Genomic DNA, 15,923 nt, shown 5'->3' with positions numbered 1-15,923 from the left:
ATTTTTGTGACATGATATTATTGACCTGTAAATCTTATAAATATTTGTAGCATCTGGTTTACTATTTTTCAACTTAACTAGTAATCCAAGAAATGTTATAATATAATGAAATGGCATTTTTGCCACCTATCAAAGATGTGTTTTTTAAAAACACTTACTGGTAAAACCAGGACACTCAAATACTTTTAAACTAAATGTCATCTTGCTACAAACTTTTTGGAGGGCTTTGGAAATATGTGTCAGAAGTCTTTACCTAACAAACCTAACAAAAGTCTTTTAGCTAACAATTCTACTTTTAGGAATTTACCCTGAGAAAAAGAGTGGATAAGTGCATATAATTTAAATACAATGATATAACTTGCAGTATCATTATGGTAATGAAAAGTGGTAAGTAACTTTAGTGTCCAATATAGGGACATTTTGTTGTTGTTGTTTTTTGATTGTTTGTTTGTTTGTTTTTTGCGATACGCGGGCCTCTCACTGTTGTGGCCTCTCCTGTTGAGGAGCACAGGCTCCGGACGCAGGCTCAGCGGCCATGGCTCACGGGCCCAGCCACTCCGCGGCATGTGGGATCTTCCCGGACCGGGGCACGAACCCGTATCCCCTGCATCGGCAGGCGGACTCTCAACCACTGCGCCACTAGGGAAGCCCCTGTTGTTTTGTTTTTAATATTTATTTATTTATTTGGCTGTGTTGGATCTTAGTTGCGGCACACGGGATCTTTCGTTGCAATGCGTGGGCTCTTTGCTGTGACGTGCGGGCTCCTCTCTAGTTGTGGCATGCAGGTTTTCTCTTTAGTTGTGGCTCTCTAGTTGAGGCCCACGAGCTCAGTAGTTGTGACACATGGGCTTAGTTGCTTCTCTGACTAGGGATCGAACCCGCATCCCCTGCATTGGAAGGCAGATTCTTTACCACTGGGCCACCAGGGAAGTCCTGGGAGATTGTTAAATTATGATATAACCATGAGAAGAGCCACTATATAGCCATTAACAAGGTATAGAAGAGTATTTACTAATAGGGGAAAATGTTCATGATATTTTAATTGAAAAATGTTTTAAAAAGTTGTAAAGAATATCCCCAAGTTTTAAAACTTACATATATATGCCAAAATGTAAATAGTAGTTATTTGGGGGCAATATGATTATATATTTTGTATTTTTTTTTGTAGTTTTCTCTTATCTTCCATAATAGCACTTTTGTTATCAGAAAAAAATAGCAAATGAAATGTGATTCTCATTGCGAGAGTGGGAGGGAGGGGGTTATTTGAAATGTGTGTTCTTTTATCATCAAGTTTTCTTTCCATAGATGAATGTTAATTATGTCAGTACATACCCTAGGAAAAAGTTATAATTTGTGTCTAGCCTAGACATACAAGCCAGCACTTCGTCAAACTAGTGGGCTAGATTAGACACTCAAAGTTGCCACTGCATTTTTTATATTATATAAAAAGAATATGCACTGTTTAGAAAAAATCCTCAGCCAAGTGAATAAATAGTACAGCCATACTGCAGACATTTTACAAAAAGGAATATGAAGAAGAACCAAAAATGTATTTCTTTACATGAGATCAAATAGATCATAGGCTTAGAGGTTTCATTTATATCTGCAGCTAATTTATGTGTGCCTGTACTACTTACTCACCATGTGTAGGATCATTATAGATGTGAGACGTTGCAACACTGCAAGTGATTTTTCAGCACAATCTGTAGTGATACAGCCTTAAATACACTTGATGTTGCTTCTTTAATAGCTGAAATAAAACCTAGGGTTGGGCATTAAAAACTGTGGTTTTAGGCATTTATAATGACACATTTCTACTGTATTTAAGAATAAATTTTTAAAAATGACAAAATTTAATTGACGTGATCATTCACTATTCATATCTGGTTAAATCTGTAAAACAGACTCCTTTACAAATATTTTCAATCTCCCGATATTTAAGACCAAGTCAAAATATTATCATTGCATATTGATAATCTGTTATTCTCATCTGGGTTTATGTTTTGTCTGTTTATTTCACTACCTAGACCAATGTCCTTTAAAAGTGTTTTTAGGGACTTCCCTGGTGGTCCAGTGATTAAGAACCCATGCTTCCAGTGCAGGGAGCGCGGGTTCAATCCCTGGCTGGGGAACTGAGATCCCGCATGCCGCATGGTGCAGCCAAAAAAAGAAAGTGTTTTTCAATTAGAATTGATTTATTTTATTAAATGCTATTTTGCCATCCTGTGAGATGGTCATATGGATTTTCCTTTTTTACTTGTTATGATTATGTATGTTAATAGATTTTCTAATGCCAGCTGTTATCAGGCTAAATTCTTAGGGTCAAATAAACAAAACATTAGCAGTGTCTCTTTATTCAAGACCAACTTGAATATTTCACTTTTACAGCCAGTTCCTAAAAGCTTCTCATAATTAAGAATTGAAAATTAGTACTACAGTGTGAACATGCCTAATTACTGGGAATTTATTTTCATCAACTTTGTTTCTGAAGTTGCTGTATTTCTAGACTTAGAAATTTTCTGTTACTTGACTGCATTGCAGTGAATGCTCTCTATAGGAAATAAGTTTGTGATGATTGAGAAACAGAATTAAGACAGTGGATAGATATCCAGAACATAAGTCTTAAGTGTGCCTTTGAGTCACATAATATATAGTCTTAGAAAATAAGTTACAGTTATTGTAGACTAAGCATTAATGATGTTGATGTTTGAATTTCAAGACTGACAGATCACTAGTAAACTATTTCAAAGCTTTATAAAAGACATTGAATTTCATTCTTAGAGTTTTCCCACAATACAACTTAATCTTTCTTCTTAGAACCATAATAAATACAAATAACCACACTGAAAGATCTATCACATCCTCATTCATATTAGACATTTTTTTAAGTTGAGGTATAGTTGAATTACAATATTGTATTAGTTTTAGGTGTACAACATAGTGATTCAAAATTTTTATAGATTATATTCCATTTAAAGTTATAAAATATTGGGTATATTCCTGTGCTGTACAATATATCCTTGTAGCTTATTTATTTTATTCATAGTAGTTTGCGCCTCTTACTCCCCTACCCCTATTTTGCTCATACCCCCTTCCCTCTCCCTGCTGGTAACTACTAGTTGATTCTCTATATCTGTGAGTCTGTTTCTGTTTTGTTATATTCATTCATTTGCTTTTGTTTGTGTTTTTTTTTTTCAGATTCCACATGTAAGTGGTAACATACAGTACTTGTCTTTCTCTGTTTGACTATTTCACTAAGCATAATACCCTCTAGGTCCATCCATGTTGTTGCAAATGGCAAAATTTCATTCTTTTTTATGGCCGAGTAGTATTCCATTGTGTGTGTGTGTGCGTGTGTGTGTGTGTGTGTGTGTGACATCTTCTTTAGCCATTCATCTGTTGATGGACACTTGGGTTGCTTCCATATCTTGGCTATTGTAAATAGTGCTGCTATAAACATTGGGGAGCATGTATCTTTTCAAATTAGTGTTTTCCTTTTCTTTGGATATATACCCAGGAGTGGGATTGCTGGATCATATGGTAGTTTTATTTTTAGTTTTTTGAGGAACCACTGTTTTCCACAGTGGCTGTACCCATATTAGACTTCTTTACAGTGCAGTGATTGGAAAGGAAAGCACTAGCTTTTAAGTAATCTCATAAAATCATTTTCAGTTCATAGGACACCTTCCTGTCTATTCCCAAAACTGCCAATTCTTATCAAGGGCATTTTAATACCTAGCCACTGTTCAGGTGTGGATGCAGCTATATTTACACTTGGTGGTTAGTCTTTAAGATAGTCTAAGAATCTACAAGCTTGCTTGCAAATAGAAATGATATCTTCCTAATTAAATGTTTAAAGGTGCTGGGCTTCCAAAAAGAATGATAGATCAAAGAATCCTTGGATTTGTTTAATAATAAAAGTATCAGTTAGCCTGGCTAATTAGCCAGCGTCACATGAACTTTATGTTGAAATATAACTTTGAAATGAAATGGAATAGAACTTGGCTTTGTAGAAAAATAAGTATATAAAGAATATGGACATTTCCAAGTACGTATCTAAAACATATATAACACTGTGGGTCTGTGTATGTTGGTGGAGAGTGAGGGAACGGGAGTAGTTAAGGCTGAAATGCAAGTTTTGGGCAACTGGGTGAAAGGTGATAGTCTTCACTGAGAGAAGGAACAGAGGAGATGGAGCCTCTGTGTTTCTGTGTGTGTTTGTGTGTGCAGAGGGGAGTTAGAAGACAGTTTGAAGCACCTGTCGGACATCCAATTAAAGAAGTCTAGAAGGTAGATAGATATCAAGGTCTGAGACAGATCCAGGTGAAAGACACAAATTTATGAGTTGTCACCATGTATATAATCATTAAAGTCATGGGCTTGGTTGAGATCATCCAGCTGATATGTGAGAAGAGAAGAAAACGAAGATAACCAGAGAAGAATCTTGAGGAACACAAATATTAATATTTAAGGAATGGGCACAAAAAGAGGAGCCAGAGTAGAGATTATGTTGCAGGAAGGCAGGATGGTATAGACCAATTAGGAGGCAGAGGTGAGGTCATGGTGGCTCAGAATAAAGTGGGGGCAGTGGAGGTAAAAGAGAGATTTTAAAAGATTTAGTGGGCTTCCCTGGTGGCGCAGTGGTTGAGAGTCTGCCTGCCGATGCAGGGGACACGGGTTCGTGCCCCGGTTTGGGAAGATCCCATATGCCGCGGAGCAGCTGGGCCCGTGAGCCATGGCCGCTGAGCCTGCGCGTCCGGAACCTGTGTTCCACAACGGGAGAAGCCGCAACAGTGAGAGGCCCGCGAACCGCAAAAAAAAAAAAAAAAGATTTAGTGACGGATCATGTGAGGGATGGGAGAGAGGAAGTCAAGGATGACCTCTTTTTTTCTGACCTAAACGTCTGGGTGGTTGGAGGTGGGGTTTCCTGAGTTAGAGAGCTCTGGGAGAGAAGCAGTTTTGGAAAGGAAGATAAAGTCAGAACTGAGCATGTTGATTTAGATGTCTTTGAAGACATCCAAATAGATATTTCTTTCACTTGGTAGAAATTGATTGATTACCTACTGTAGATCAGGCACTATGCTTCACACTGGATGTTCACCAAGGAGATATTTGGGTCTGGAACTGTAGGTATAGCTTGAGGTCTTGGCTGCCAAAGTACATTTGAGAGTTGTCAGCATTCAGTTGGCGTTTGAAGCTATCAGAATATATGAGATCACATAGGGAGAGTGAGAAGAAGGCCTAGGATCCAACCCAGGAAACCCGCACATTGACCTGGAGAGAAGGAGATTGAGAAAGATTGACCACAGTGTTAGGAGAGTTAGGATACTATGATATCCAGACTCTCGGAGAAGTTTTGAGGAACACCATGTGGTCAACAGGGCCAAATAATGCCAAGGAGTCAAGCATAAAAAGGATTGAAAACTTTCCATTGGGTTTATCAGCAGGGAAGTCATTAGTTATCTTATGAGGATGAATTTCTAGAATTGGAAATGCTGGATCAAAAGATATGTTTGATAAATACTGCCAAATTGTTCTCCAAAAAAGTTTATACCAATTTATACTCCTTCCAACAGTATATGGGGGTGTGTGTGTTCTCATACTCTCACTGGTAGTGGGTATTATAAGTCTTAATCTTTGCCCCAAGGATAGGGGAAAATAATGCCTCATTATCTGAATACCCATTTCTTTGATAATTTGTGAGGCAGCATGTCTTTTTATGTGTTTATTGGTAATTTTTTTTTCTTCTTGAAATTACTCAGATTATTTACCATTTGTCCATTTTTACCGGGAGCATTTTAATTTTTTTAATTGATTTTTAAGAGCTCCTCATATTATTAGGGTTGGTGAGCTTCTGCAAAAGATATACATATCTTTAAAATTTTTTTATTGTTCTTTAAATTATTCTTACAGCTTAGGACAAAATTCTGAAGTCCCCTTTATACTGTCTACCTTTCTCAGTGTTGCCAAGTTTGTACCCTTTGTACCATGGAAGCTGGTGTAGATGTTTGCTCACTGAAGAGGAATTACTGTTCATTGGTGTCTTAAGAACACGTTACATTCAAGGATGTGGCCGTGGACTTCACCGAGGAGGAGTGGGGGCAGCTGGACCCCGCACAGACGGCCCTGTCCAAAGAGGTGATGCTGGAGATCTATGGCAACCTGGTCTTAGTGGGTGAGGACAACTGCTCTTTGGAGAATTTTTGTTCCCTTGGTTGTTTAAAGCTGTGAGCTCTTAAAGTGTTTAACTAGGTGAGGGCTTGAGATTCAAATATCAGAGTGTCCAAATCACTATTGAAGAAAGAAAAATGTTGCTACTAAGTAAAAACTTGAGTTCCCCCTCCGCCATTTATATATATATTTTTTTGAGGTGAAGTTCACATAAAATTTACCATTTGAAAGTGTACAATTCAGTGGCATTTAGTACATCACAATGTTGTGTAACTAACTCCTCTATCAAGTTCGAGAACATTTTCATCACCCTAAAAGAAAACCCCATACCCATTAAGCAGTCACTCCCCATGCCCCCCTCCCTGTAATTACTTATTTAATTAGAAAGGTATTAAAACAAAATATATTGCATATAAAGTAAAAAGTATCTTTCAGACTATTTTCTATTTATATTACATATAAGCAGACAGAAAATATATAAGCTCACAGATACATATTTGTTTTGTTTCTATTTGTGTATTTATCTGTTTATGTTATAAAAATTAGTTCTGTAACTTTCCTTTTAGTTAGTAACATATGTTAGATATCTTTACATGTCAAAATATTTAGACCTATCTCAGTCTTTTAACTGGGTATATCATATTCCATTGTATGATATATTGATATACTGAAATTAATTTTTTTTAATTTATTTATTTTTGGCTGAGTTGGGTCTTTGTTGCTGCATGCGGGCTTTCTGTAGTGAGCGGGGGCTACTCTTTGTTGCAGTGCACGGGCTTCTCATTGTGGTGGCTTCTCTTGTTGCGGAGCAGTCTCTAGGCACGTGGGCTTCAGTAGTTGTGGCATGCGGGCTCAGTATTTGTGGCTCACGGGCTCTAGAGCGCAGGCTCAGTAGTTGTGGCGCACAGGCTTAGTTGCTCCGCGGCATTTGGGATCTTCCCGGACAAGGGCTTGAACCTGTGTCCCCTGCCTTGGCAGGCGAATTCTTAACCACTACACCACCAGGGAAGTCCCTTGCATAGTAGTTTGACTGAGTAGAGACCTTTAGATTCAAAATCATTTTCCCTGAGAATGTTTGAGCCATTGTATCTTTGTTTTTAAGCCTCGGATACTGCTGATTCTGATCTGATTCATTCGTTTAGTAATTTTCTCTGTCTTATTTTATCTTATTTTTGTTTGTTTAACCAGTTTTTCTCGTCCCTCCCTTCTTTGGAATTTAGGAGTTTTACCAGGATGTGCCTAGCTAGGCAGTCCTCCCCGCCACCCCCCAACCCCGTAATTATATTTACCTATCATTGAGCCCATTCATCTCTGAAGCCTTCAGCTCATGGGGAGTTTTCCCTTGATATTTCATGAGATTTTGTTGAGGGAAAAAGAGGAAAAGCTTTAATTTATTCATTTCTACTTTTTATATTCCATGTCTTCCCTTTTCACGAGTTTTTATTTTGACAAATTTTGGACATCTTTGTCCCTCCTTTTTTTCCTTCCTTTTGTCCTTGTAGGGGAATCATTGGTTTAGGTTTAGCTTGCTTGCTGATAGTCTTTTTTCCCTCAAGACTCTGAAAATATTGTACTGTTGTCTTTGGTCAGTCTCAGTCTCTTTTCAAGGGAGTAACTTGTTTTGCTTTTTTAATGTTTTGTATGCTTATGTTTTCTTGATCCTTGAAATTCATAAATTTCATCCTGGTAGGTGTATATGTTGGTTTGTCTTTTTTTTTTAGCACTCCTAAGTGGTCCTGGGAAAATAGTTTCAATCTAAGGAATCAAGTTCTCTTTCAGACTAAGTACATTCTCATTATTTATTATTATTATTTCATATCCTTTCTTCTCTCCTTCTGAATCTCTTATACATGTAATATATAGGAGCTTCGAGATCATAATTCCATTTTTAAAATCCTTTCCTCTGAGTCCTAGTAGAACTCTTCAAGTTGATCTTTTTTCTTTTTAAAGAACTTGTATTTATTTATTTATTAAAATTTTATTTAGTTTTGTCTGCGTTGGATCTTCATTGCTGCGCACAGGCATTCTCTAGTTGTGGCGAGCAAGGGCTACTCTTTCTTGCGGTGTAGGCTTCTCATTGCAGTGGCTTCTCTTGTTGCAGAGCACGGACTCTAGATTCCCGGGCTTCAGTAGTTGCAGCACACGGGCTCAGTAGTTGCAGTGCACAGGCTCTGGGGCACGCAGGCTTCAGTAGTTGTGCAGTGTGGGCTCAGTAGTTGCAGGCTCTAGAGTGCAGGATCAGTAGTTGTGGTGTACCGGCTTAGTTGCTCTGCAGCATGTGGGATCTTCCCAGACCAGGGCTTGAACCCGTGTCCCCTGCATTGGCAGGTGGATTCTTAACCACTGCGCCACCAGGAAGTCCCATCTTCAAGTTGATCTTTTAATCCACTAACATAGTTTCTTACATTCTCCAGTCTGATATTCTATTGCTTATAACCTCCCTTGAGGTCTTTTAACTTGACGGTCATATTTTTTCATCATTGTAAACATTTTCTCATTCTTAAAGCATCCCCTTTCCCACACAGGAAAGAAACTTTATGACTGTGCCGAGTGTGGCAAGAGCTTCAGTCAGAGCACAGACCTTCACATCCACCAGAGAGTCCACACGAGAAAGAAACCTTTCGTGTGTGATACATGTGGCAAAGCCTTCAGTTATAACAGGAATCTTCACGTGCATCAGAGGGTCCACACAGGAGAGAAAGCTTTTAAGTGCGAGGAGTGTGGCAAGGGCTTCCATCAGAGCCCCAACCTTCGCATCCACTGGAGAGTCCACACTGGAGCAAAACCGTACAAATGTGGAGTGTTGTGAGAGCTTCAGACAGAACCTAGACTCCAAGAGCATCAGAGGGTCCACACAAGAGAAACCATTTTAATGTGAAACCCTTAAAGTACAAGCTTCCGTGCTCATCAGAAAGTCCACACAGGAGAGAAACCTGTAGGTGTGAGGAGTGTGGGAAGGATTTCGATCACAGTGAATCTTCACGTTCTCCAGAGAATGAAACTGCAGGTGTGATGGGTGTGTGATAAGGGTTTCTTCAGTTAGAGCTTAGATCTTCAAGTTTATCTAAGAATTAATACAGGAGAAAACCCATTTATATGTGCTAAATGTAGTAAGGGCTTTGGAAAGAGCACTAACCTTGAGTTCCATAAGTCCCCACAGGAGAGCAATTTTACAAATGTGCAAGTGTGGTAAAGGGTTTCTTAAGAACACAGAGCTTCTCTGCAGAGCGTCTACTCAGGGGAGAAACCATTGATTTCAGTGTCTGTGGTTGGGGCTTCCGTTACAGCACAAACCTTCATGCACATCAGAGTCCATGCGCGGTAGAGACCCTGTGTGCGTGAGAAGCGAGTCAGGCCTTCACATCCATTTGACTCCAGGTGGGAGAAAACCATGCAGGTGTAGGTATGTGCGTATCTCCCCCTTCCCCAGAGAGCCTGTTTCTACCACGATTCTGGCAGCTCCAAGAGAGGGCAGCTGCGTGTGCTTTGCTCGCCATTGTGTCCCCAGCTCCTGGCACAGTGCCTGGCAGGAGTAGCCACCTAGTAAATATTTGTTGAATGAGAATCCATGTGGGAGAGAACCCCTGTTTGTGTGATAGCGGGGTAAGGACTTCAAGGTCAACATGTTGAAGCCTTTTCAGAAAGTGTGTTCACAGTCAGATCATGGGTTTTGTCATGAGTTAATCCCTGCAGGAGAGAAATCCTGTGAACCTGATGATTATACTAATGGACTTAGAGATAAATGATCAAATTATTAAATCGGTGTAGTAAATTTAAAAATACATGTCTTCAGCATAAGAATCCACACCCCCAAAACTGTATCAGCTGTGAAAATACTTTAGTCAAAACTCATACATTAAAATGTGTATCTATTCGGGAAAAAAAATCCTGTGTATGCCCTAATGAAGTTATGTGTCAGGCTCTGGACTGACCACCTCCGCATAAGGGGGACTCCACCAGAATCTGGTAGCAGTAGCTCTTCTTTTGTTTTATATTTCATCTCAAAGAGGTTTATGTTAGACATAACCAATGAGTTATCCAGGGCCAAGGATTAACAAGGCCTTCCTTTTGGGAGAGATGCCCCTTACCTGGCAAAGTGCCCTTCTAGGCTGGAAGCCTCCTGGCCCTGATTGAGTGTCTCCCTGCCCATCATGTCATCAGGCTGCTGGGAGCTTTGCACCATGGATTGTAGAAATTCCCAGGTGAGGCATGTTCAGGGTAAGTGTCTATAGAAGAGATAGCTAAAAAAAGGGGGGCTGGGTCAGGGTTTACAGAGGGGAGTTAGAGGAGAGGAAAGCAAGTCTGAAACGGTAGGGAATAGTTAGAAGAAATAGGAAAAGAACAGTGCCTGGGAGGTAGTTGGGAGGGGTCATAGGGGTGGGAAGCCCCAAGGCTTCTCCTAAGTCTCCAGCAAGTGTCTCAACCTCCAGTACAGGGCTCTCCTTGGAGATCTGTGCTAACCAGAGTGTGGTCTGTAGTGGGTAGAGATGGACCCCAGTGGCATCAGGGCCAGTTGGGGCAAGAGGTGGAAGAGTTGCTGTGAGGGCGCTTGGAAGGCAACTCTATGCCCCATCATTTCCCCACGTGGCCCAAGTCAGGCGGGACCATTATCCCTCCAATAGAAGGAAGGATCATATATGCAGGCAATAGTAAGCTTGACCCCCTTCAGGAGGCATAAATTAACTAGAGAACAGCCTGGGGGTCTGGCAATGAAAAGGGAAGACCTGGACCAGTGGAGGTTATGAAAAGGTCAGTGACCCACTGTCATCTCTAAATCTGGGTAGGGAACAGAGAAAGTTGGTCAACATTTCCACTGAGTCCTTCACCTAAGAGCAATGTATTTTTCTGCATCCCCACTAAACAGCCATTTGGGGGTTAGAAAGGCTTTGGGGCTCTTTAGGAGGACAGCCAGTTGAGCTGTCCAGGGACCACTGGCCTAAGTTGGGAAAGGGGATGGTATCCCTGAGGACTGTGATGGCACCCAAATACCACTGAATGCAGGTTATATTAATAAAATTTTCACAACACTGAGGTTTTATATTAGTGTCTTTTCCTTCTTCCTCTTTCTTTTTCCTCTCTGTCTCTTCCCTTTTATTTTCTTTCTCTCTGTTTTTAGATTTAAAAAATATTTGAAGTACAAAATATTTCAGACATACAGAAAAGTTCAGAAAATGTAACAGCTATTTTCTCAACTGAGATTAAGTATGTTAAATTTTTTGCCGTAAGAGCTTCAGGTGTTTTTTTTTTTTTTTTTTTGGTATGGAAAAAAAAAGCAACAGATACAACTAAAGCCTCATGCTCTATTCTCTCAATTCTGCTCAGAGGTAACCATTATGCTTTAGTTACTATGTGTTGTTCCTCTGTATGTTTTTGGGTTTTTTATTACCCGTATGTCCATGGTATCTTAAATTTTTACATAGATAACATCATCTTGTATGTTACCTTTTTGCAATTTGCTTGATTCACCAAACATTACAGTTTTGATTTTTCTTTTTTTTTTGCGGTACACGGGCCTCTCATTGTCGTGGCCTCTGCCGTTGCGGAGCACAGGCTCCGGACACGCAGGCTCAGCAGCGGCCATGGCTCACGGGCCCAGCCGCTCTGCGGCATGTGGAATCCTCCCGGACTGGGGCACGAACCCCCGTCCCCTGCATCGGCAGGTGGACTCTCAACCACTGCGCCACCAGGGAAGCCCTGATATTTTTTTTATGCTAATGTTTTAGAACAAAGTCATGGATTTTAACTTCTATCGTGTTCTAAGCTATCAGACAGGTATTCTTTTCAATAGATTATTTGTATATCCCTGTGCCAGTAACACATTTTTGAGTAATATAGCTTTATAGTAACTGTCTTGGCTATTTAAAACCCTTTATTTTTTCATATAAATTGTAGGATCAGCTTGCTAAAATTTTTGAAAAAATCTGTTGGATTGGGATTTGGGGAGTTTTGTTTCATTTTCTCTCATTTTGTTCTTTCCATTGGATTATGTTTTCTTCTCCCTTTATTTACCTCTACAAGATTAGTATTTACATTTTATCTCCTTTTGTTTTATGTTAATTTACATAACTGTTAAATTAAGCCCCTCCTTAACAAGATAGAACAGAACACTAACTCTACTCCTCCTCTCATGTTACATGTTATTGTTGTATCAATACATGGTTTTAACTTCATCATGGTTTTTTTTTTTTTGGTTTTTTTTGCGGTACGCAGACCTCTCACTGTTGTGGCCTCTCCTGTTGCGGAGCACAGGCTCCGGACGCGCAGGCTCAGCGGCCATGGCTCGCGGGCCTGGCCGCTCTGCAGCATGTGGGATCTTCCCGGACCAGGGTACGAACCCGTGTCCCCTGCATTGGCAGGCGGACTCTCAACCACTGCACCACCAGGGAAGCCCTCATCACGTTTTTAACACACCGCAGATTTATCACAATTATTATATGTTGTAAATAGCCAACCCAAGTTTCAATTAACCGGAACATTTACCAGTTTCTTACCACTGGTTCTTGCATTTCCTCCTTCCTTCTGAGTTCCATTTCCTCAGCCTCCCAGAGCAGTTTCAGCTTGTATCGTGGTTAAAAGCACCAGCTCTGCAGTCAGCCTGCCTGGGTGTGATATCTGGCTCTGTAGATCTCTAGCTATGTGACCCTGGGCAGAGTACTTAATTTCTTTGTGCTTCAATTTCTCCATCTGTAAAAGAGAGATGATAGTATTATTTACTTCATGGGGTTGTTATTAGGATCAAATGAATTAATATTTGTAGAATGATTAAAATAGTGCCAGGCACATACTAAGTCTTGTAAAAGTATTTCTTTTGTAAATAAATGAATCCTTCAGTAGTTTTTCAGCAGGTATGTCTGAGAGTAGTAAATTCTTTATTTCTCCCTTACTTGTGAATTATAGCATAGCTGGATATAGAATTCTAAATTGGAATTTCATTTTTCTCAGTAATTCCTTAACCTCTAGTGCTGCTATTAAAAGTCTGTTATTAGTCTAATTATTGTTTCTTTTGAGACAGCCTGACTTTTCTCTCTGGTTAGTTTTAAAATTAGGATTTGCAAAATCCTGAAAAGCAGAAGCATGTTCTGCCATTTTACTAAATGTATATAGGAGTGGGTTTACTTGTATTTTCCCTAATCAAGACAGTAGCATGTAAAATAGCTTTTACATGCTATTTTCTCTTTTGCTAATTTTTCATTCTTTATTATATCCTTCTACTTCTATTGGGTGTATCTTTTTTTTTTTTCCTAGCGTCTTGAGTTACATGGTTAGAGTTTATTTTTAGCCTTTCTTGTTTTCTAATAAATGCATTTCAGTGCATTTATTAGAAATTAAATTTCCCTTGAATACTTTGGCAGCATCCCTTGCAGTATGCAATTCGGCAGTATGTATCAAAAGGCTTTAAAATGTTTATGCCAATTGACTGAGAAATTTTACATCTAAGAATCTATGTTAAGGGAATAATCAAATAAATTATGTGTAAAAAGTATACATTACCATGTGTTATTTCCACATTTTTTTTGTGTGTGTGTGTGGTACACGGGCCTCTCACTGTTGTGGCCTCTCCCATTGTGGAGCACAGGCTCCGGACGCGCAGGCTCAGCGGCCATGGCTCACGGGCCCAGCCGCTCCGCGGCATGTGGGATCTTCCCGGACCGGGGCACGAACCTGTGTCCCCTGCATTGGCAGGCGGACTCTCAACCACTGCGCCACTAGGGAAGCCCTACATTTTTTAAAAGAAGGAAAGGATTACTTCACAATCCAGAGGATGTCATACTGTATCATAGTATATCTCTATGATGCAGTATTCTCCAACAAAAAAAGTGATGTTTTTGAATCATTTTTAATGACTTAGGAAAATTTGCATAATATAGCAGATATAAAGACACATACATAGAGGAAAAAACTGGAAAGAAATATACTAATATATTAATAGTGTCAATGGATGATTTTTATTTTCTATTTTATGTTTTTCAGGATTTTGCAAGCAGTCTAATGCTTCCCAATCCCTGTTGACAACAACATTAACTCTTCTAATTACAAAATGATACATGCCTATTGTAAAATATGAAAACATTATGAAACAAAAGTAAGTGTAACTGGTTTAATCATGGAGTGTCAACTCAGTGGGATATATAAGATCATGAAATGGTTCTTTTTTCCCCCCAGGCTCTGCCTTCATCCATTCTGTTGAATCCCCATGAATGAATGAATGAATGAGTGAGTACTGAGTGGGAAAGAGACACTGAGGGAGGGCTTTAGGAAAGGAAGGCTTTTCCTCACCAGTTCCCTGAGGAAGAATACAAACTGTATAAAAGATTACAACTGGTGAAAATATTTCCAATCCATATCACAGACAAAGAGATTCATCTGCCTATTTATCAAGAGCTCTTAGAAATCAAGAAGAAAAAGCACAGGGACTTCCCTGGTGGTGCAGTGGTTAAGAATCCGCCTGCCAATGCAGGGGACACGGGTTTGAGCCCTGGTCCAGGAAGATCCCATATGCTGCGGAGCAACTAAGCCCATGCTCCACAACTACTGATCCTGCGCTCTAGAGCCTGCAGGCCACAACTACTGAAGCCCATGTACCTAGAGCCCGTGCTCCGCCACAAGAGAAGCCACCGCAATGAGAAGCCCGCGCACCGCAACGAAGAGTAGTCCCCACTCGCCACAACTAGAGAAAGCCCGCACGCAGCAACAAAGACCCAACGCAGCCAAAAATAAATTAATTAAGAAGAAAAAGCACACAAAAAAATGTGGAGAGACTGTTCAGACATAATACAAGTGACCCTTAAATGTATGGAAGGATCACAGACTTTTCTCATAATATGAGAAATGCATATCAAAACCATGCTGAGATACCATTTCTCACCTATGAGATTAGCAAAAAATTGAAAATTAAAAAAAAACAACTTGTTAATGAGGCATACAGAAGTAGGCATTTTCATACATTGCCGTGGGGCTTGCAAAATAGAACAACTCCTATGGAGAAGAATTTGACAGTATCTACCGACACTGTAGATACATTTGCCTTTTGATCCAGATATTCTATTTCTGAGACTCTATCCCACAGATACACTTGTACATGTGCTTTGCAAATATCTGGCATTGTTTCCAATAGTAAAAAATAGAAAACAACACAAATGTTCACCAACAGAGAACTGGTTTAATAAACTATATCCACACAGTGGAATGGTATGCAGCTGTAATAAAAAATAAGGAAAATTTCCTTGTGGAAATGGAAGTACCTCCAAGATGTATTATTAAATGAAAAATGCAAGGTGAAGAACAATGTGTGTATATAAATATATATTTTATAGAAATATATATATAATGAATTTTATGTAAGGAGGAGAAAGAATATATATCCATATTTGCTTATATTTGCATAATGTCACACTGGAAGGATAAACAAGGGACTAATAAAATAATTGGGGGGACAGGAGTGAGGGTGAGGATTTTCTGTACTTTTTTTCTTTTTGTATTCTTAATGTAGTTTTTTAAAATATTTATTTATTTATTTATTTATTTTGGCTGCATTGGGTCTTCGTTGCTGCATGTGGGCGTTCTCTAGTTGCAACGAGTGGAGGCTACTCTTCATTGCGGTGCGCGGGCTTCTTATTGTGGTGGCTTCTCTTGTTGCAGAGCCAGGCTCTAGGTGCGCAGGCTTCAGTAGTTGTGGCACGCGGGCTCAGTAGTTGTGGCACATGTGCTTAGTTGTTCCGCGGCATGTGGGATCTTCCCAGACCAGGGCTTGA

General features: G+C 39.7%; 1 long non-coding RNA gene across 3 annotated transcripts in view; it reads left to right on the top strand.

Moving 5' to 3' along the window:
* Positions 1–15,923, top strand: part of LOC113621753 (uncharacterized) — a 38,049-nt gene that overhangs the window by 3,814 nt on the left and 18,312 nt on the right. Inside the window, exons 3-6 of one of the 3 annotated variants that reach the window (XR_003433301.1) lie at positions 5,962–6,175; positions 8,697–9,187; positions 14,143–14,254; positions 14,335–14,385. This is a non-coding gene — a long non-coding RNA (uncharacterized LOC113621753). Of the gene's footprint in view, positions 1–5,961; positions 6,176–8,696; positions 10,836–14,142; positions 14,646–15,923 lie in introns of those variants that run through there. The other 2 variants (XR_003433300.1, XR_003433299.1) reach the window with 2 other exon arrangements.

The sequence above is a fragment of the Aethalodelphis obliquidens genome, unplaced genomic scaffold (assembly GCF_003676395.1).
Source record: "Aethalodelphis obliquidens isolate GAN/ISIS:26980383/991018 unplaced genomic scaffold, ASM367639v1 scaffold9, whole genome shotgun sequence".
Classification (NCBI taxonomy): Eukaryota; Metazoa; Chordata; class Mammalia; order Artiodactyla; family Delphinidae; genus Aethalodelphis; species Aethalodelphis obliquidens.
This window is presented reverse-complemented; position numbering and strand designations above follow the sequence as displayed.